This window comes from Arachis hypogaea, chromosome 4, assembly GCF_003086295.3.
Source record: "Arachis hypogaea cultivar Tifrunner chromosome 4, arahy.Tifrunner.gnm2.J5K5, whole genome shotgun sequence".
Taxonomy (NCBI): Eukaryota; Viridiplantae; Streptophyta; class Magnoliopsida; order Fabales; family Fabaceae; genus Arachis; species Arachis hypogaea.
In genome coordinates, this window is record NC_092039.1 from 17,088,516 (window position 1) to 17,093,982 (window position 5,467).

The window sequence follows — 5,467 nt, forward strand, 5'->3', positions numbered from 1 at the left end:
ATTTAAATAGATATAATTTAAATTAATAATTTATAAAATTGTATGTATTCATATTATTGTACCCACATGATTAATTATATTTATTCGATTTAAAAAAAATGACGGTGGTTAATTTTCAACAAATTTTAAAAAAAAATTTTAATTACAATTTTTGACATTACTTAAAAAAATTGATTTTAGCCAAAAAAAACTTGTTCTATTTATTTGTTAGATAAAAATTAATCACTTATTTTTTTTAAATCGAATAAATATAATTAATCATATCAGTACAATAATACAAATACATACAATTTTATTTGACTAAACTCTATTTCTTTATAATTTATGTAATTTTACAAAAATTGAATTTGGAATTAATTCAACGACCATCCAATTATATTCATAGTTTAAATAAATTTTTAATTTTTAATTAATAAATTTAATTTTTAGTTACTTTTGATGTCTTCATATAATATAAAATTAGTTTTAATTTTAATATACTATCAACATATAAATTCTTATTTTATTAATACTAGATATATATCATGTATAATTTTTTAAGTAATTATCATAAAAGATAAAAGTATATTAAGAGTACCTTAAATTTCTTTTATTTAATAAAAAATCTTATTAAAATTTTTTGAAAGAGAATTTATTTATTTATACTATAAACATGCATTAAAAAACCATAGTATAACATTTTTATTATTTTTCTATAAATAAATACTCACATATAATTATATTTATGAAAATAAAATTAAGAATTAAAATTATGACTATATTACGTGTACATTAAAATTAGTCATTAAAATTAATTATTAATATAAAATATATATTAAAATATAAAAATACATTAAAAATAAATAAAATTATTCATATATATATATATATATATATATATATATATATATAGATTAATAATTGGTTTTAATATGTGATTTTAATATAATTTTTGTTAACATTAATAGTAAAAAATCATTCTTGTCAAATTTTTCGAGGATTCTCATCCTTAGTATGTTAAAATGAGGGTTATATCACCCTTATTTATTTTTTTTTATAAAGGGAAAAAATGGATCAAAATCATGATTCTAATTTTGACAAGGTTCGGAAAACCGGACCGATCATCAAACCGCTCTAGCTACTGGTTCATTGGTTCACTGATCTAACCGGTCTAACTGGTGGTTCAACCGAAAAAATCGTTTTAAAATAAAATAATAAATAAATTATAAATAAACATCCTAAAATATAATTATAGTATAATATAAATATTAAAATGGTTTTCAAATTTAAAAAACTACATTAAATGTCATCAATCAAATTCATATAAAACAAACTCAAGTTAAATAGTATAAAGAAATTTCAAATATTAAATGTCTAACATAAAGATTTATCAATCATCAAAACCTCAAGATGTTCTTGTGAGTTTCTCTTTTTTTGGGATAACTATTTAAATATATTATGTAATTATGATTGTGATTTTAACTATTGTGCTAAAGAAACCTTCAAGTAACAAGGATATGTTAATGGTGGTGGTGTCTTCCGAGGCATCAATGTCTCCTCATCCAGCCCCTCCAATTTCTTCAGCTAAAGCAATAACAAAAAGAATAGTACCAGAAAATGAGGTAGTTAATGGATCATCAAATGAGAAGCTTTTTGTTATTGCAATTTACAAATGAAGATGAATGGGCCAATGCACGTTTGAATGTAGCAACTTAACAGAACTTAACAGCAACAAAAGTTAAATACCAGCAACAAATAATCACTCTAAACCCTGAAATCAATAACTATTTCAACAAAAATTCAAAAACATCATACTTAAAAATAAAAAAACGGCAACAACAGCATAACAAATCCATTTTAATCAACAATTTCAACAACACAAAATCAATGACTTAATTAATTTCAGATTCAGAAATCATAAATCAGAATATCAGACATTCAAAATACTAAACCTTCACCTAGCAATTACAAACAAAGCCAGCAAAACTAGCACAACCAGCAACTACACATCAAAGCCATTAGCAAATTTGAACAAAAAAATTAGGAGCCATCAGCAAAACCAACAATTAGAAAACAAAGCCAGCAATTACAAAACACTAAACATTCACCCAGCAACTACAAATCAAAGCAAAACCAGCAACTACAACACAATGAAAAACAGATATGAAATTAAAAATAGCCCCACAACACAATGAACAATAACAAGTTAAGAGCCATCAGCAATTAAAAATAGGAGCCACAACACAATGATTAACCATATTCTTAACCTAAAACAGGAGCCATCAGCAATTAAAAACAGGAGCCAAGACCTAAGAAGAGTAAGTTTTTAGCATTAACAAAACAGCAAAACAGAATAAGTTTTCAGCATTAAAAACAGATATGAAATTAACAAGACCATATCTAAATTCTGCCTACAGCATTCAACAATATTGCAAAACATTACAAGTTTCCAGCATTAACAAAACAACAAAACACTAAAACAGAGTAACAGTTACATAATAGAGTAAGTTTCCAACATATTAGGTGTTCTGGACCAAAACAGAGTAACAGTTACAATTGTCCAGCATATTAGGTGTTCTAGACCAAAACAGAGTAACAGGTAGAATTACAAAACAGCAAAACACTAAAACAGCAATATTAGCCTATTAGGTGTTCTGGATACAAATCACATAACAGAGACAGTTTCTAGCATTAGCAACCAATCCAAACATACATACAAGGAAGAACATAGATACAAGGAATTGAAGAACAAAGAACAAATTTCCACAACAATCAGAACCATACATACAAGGAAGACTGAAGAACAAAGAACGAAGAACGAAGACTGAAGTCTGAAAAACGAAGACTGAAGACCAAAGAAGAAGAAGAACCAAACTTCAAACCAAGACCCAAGAAGAATTGAAACAATATGGATCAAAAATTGAAGAAGAAGCTCAGAGAAGATGAAGACGAGGAGCACTCACCTGGTTCGAAAAGCCAGCGAAGACGAAGAGACCTGCTGACTTACTGGGTTCCTGAGGACTTGGGACAGCGGCGGCGCTGACGACCTCTGAACGGCGGCGACGATGGAGGGCTACGGTTCAGGGTTCCTAGGGCTAGGGTTCGGCGATGATGGATTCCTTGGAGTGAGCTGTGAGGTGATTAGGTGAATCTGAGTGAGTGGGGAAAGGGGGGTGGAGAACGAGTGTTATCGAGTTTTTATTTTTTTATTTTTAAATATGAAAAACGACATCGTTTTAGGAGAACCACCCGGTTACCGGTCCGGTCTAACCGGCCGGTTCTCGACCGGTTCACCGGTTTTAGGGCGGTTTTTTCTCAAGCGGTTATAGGAGGAGGACCGGACCGCTTGCGTTGCCGGTTCCCGGTTGAACCGGTCCGACCGGCCGGTCCGGTCCGGTTTTCAGAACCTTGAATTTTGAGAGTGACATAGTTATATGCTTTCTAATCGCAGATGGATTTCGATTTCCTCTACGATTTCTTCGATTTCGATGATTTCATCCACCATTCTCCTCCTCCGTCCTCCGATTTCCTATGATCCAATCCAAGGTTTCTTGTTTTTGTTGGGATTTTATTTTTTCCAATTTTGCTTTTTTTTCCCTCCTAGCTTCATTTGTTGTATATCATGATTTATTTATGGTGCTGCTTTTTGAAGCAATTATGCTGTTGCTTTTGTAATTTGATGGTATTTTGTATTCATAATCATGCTTCATCTTCATTCATATCTGAAATTCAATTGAATATTGAAATTTGCTAATTGCATTGTATTCATTTTTATTACTCATTTAAAATTGTTGTTTTTTCACCTACTTGTTTATTATGGTGATCAATACAACTTTAAATTGATGGTTTCATTTTCATTTGTTATTGCGTGTGTTTAATTTTGTTATTGGTTTGGCATGCATGGATAGCTGACATAACATAACCCTCTATTTCTGAATTTTGCAGTATGAGCTTTGAAATTAGCTTTTCAGGAGGTGGAGGTGGAGGTGATGTCTGTCAAGAGAAAACCAGAGAGAGGTATTTTGTTTTGTTCGTTAATTATGAAGTAATGGACTAATTGGTATTCGAGAATCTAAGAATGGAATTAGTGTTTCTGAAACTGGTTGAAAATATAATGTTGGTTAGCTAGAAATCATGTTGGTTAGCTAGAAATCAAAGGAATCTGTGATTTCAATTCATTGACAAGAAAGCCCTGAACTTAAGAGCATGCATGATTAGGGCACAGTACCTCTTTAGTGATGTACTCTCTCACCAGATTTGGTCGCAGTTTATTTCTAATAGGTTAATTCCCAGTTATTTTATTAATAAGAATAATATCATCAACAATAAAGCCTTGTCCTACTAGGTGGAGATGGCTACATGGACCAATGTCATTTCCTCATCACGAATCATGTTAACTTTGTCCATTTGCGCTTAAATATCTTAATTTGAATCTTTTACAGTATATTTTTTGTACTAAATTTATTGCAAATATTTTAAAGGAGACATGCTGGTTCATGTTGTAAGGCAGGGACAAAGCCTGGTCGTGAAAAGTTGCGGAGGGAGAGACTCAATGAAAGGCAAGCATGCTTTTAAACACTGAATTTGTTAATCTCATGTCTGAGTCAGTCTTTAAACAAACTGTATTAAGTTGATGTAGTCTATGCTGAATGACATTTTTCTACTTCTGCATAAAGAACATTCTCTCTGCACATCTTTCTATGGTTTTTGTGTATACTTACTTAACTATTAAGTTTTTTACATTGATCTATTTATGCTTGTGTTTGGTACACTGGTTTATAAGTTTCAACACTTTTAGGCTCGATTTGTTAATTGTAAAATATTTCATAACTGCCAAGGAGGTCTGGAATTAAATATCTTTGAGTAAAATTTTATATCAACCTAATGATCAATGTTATCTTTTCTTTAACAACTTTCAAGTTTTTTTAACAATTATAAAGAATTAAGATACATATAAACATTAGAATCTTTGTTTGGTCAGACACCAATGAACCAAACACATGGTAGGTGTTTTTGTTGACTTTTGCTACTTCCTCTAATGATAATGGGCAATAACTTGGTTTTCCTTATTTCAGGTTTTGTGACTTGAGGGTTGTTTTAGAACCTGGGAGACCTGCGAAAGCCGATAAAATGACTATACTTATGATGCTATCAGAGTTTTAAAACAACTAAAAACTGAAGCCGAAGAACTCAAACAAACTAATGAAAAATTGTTAGAAGAAATAAAGATGTTCTAATGTTAGTATTCTTTCAGCAGTTTATAATAACTTAATATTTCAATGTACTATCTTAGACAAGTTCATTTATTCATGAATGCTTCAATTTTTTAACTAACAAATAAATATACTTATGTTATTTTTAAATTAAAATTTTTTAAATAAATGTACTCTTATTATTTTAATTTTTTAATTTAAATAAAATATTTATATTATTTTAAATAAAATTTAAAATTAATATAAGTAGATTTATTCAAAATTTTAAATTTTAA

General features: G+C 29.5%; 1 long non-coding RNA gene and 1 other non-coding gene across 2 annotated transcripts; one reads left to right on the top strand and one right to left on the bottom strand.

The window, feature by feature from the left end:
• Positions 1 to 1,228: 1,228 nt before the first annotated feature.
• LOC112796400 (uncharacterized) lies at positions 1,229 to 3,168 on the bottom strand. The gene is made up of 2 exons (XR_003199148.3): positions 2,943 to 3,168; positions 1,229 to 1,563 (listed from the first exon to the last, which is right to left on the bottom strand). It is a non-coding gene; the product is annotated as an uncharacterized lncRNA (long non-coding RNA).
• A 271-nt stretch (positions 3,169 to 3,439) lies between these two features.
• Positions 3,440 to 5,266, top strand: LOC112794233 (uncharacterized). Its single transcript, XR_011880719.1, has 4 exons — positions 3,440 to 3,525; positions 3,925 to 3,996; positions 4,461 to 4,538; positions 5,055 to 5,266. It is a non-coding gene; the product is annotated as an uncharacterized protein (transcript).
• The last annotated feature ends 201 nt before the right edge of the window (positions 5,267 to 5,467 follow it).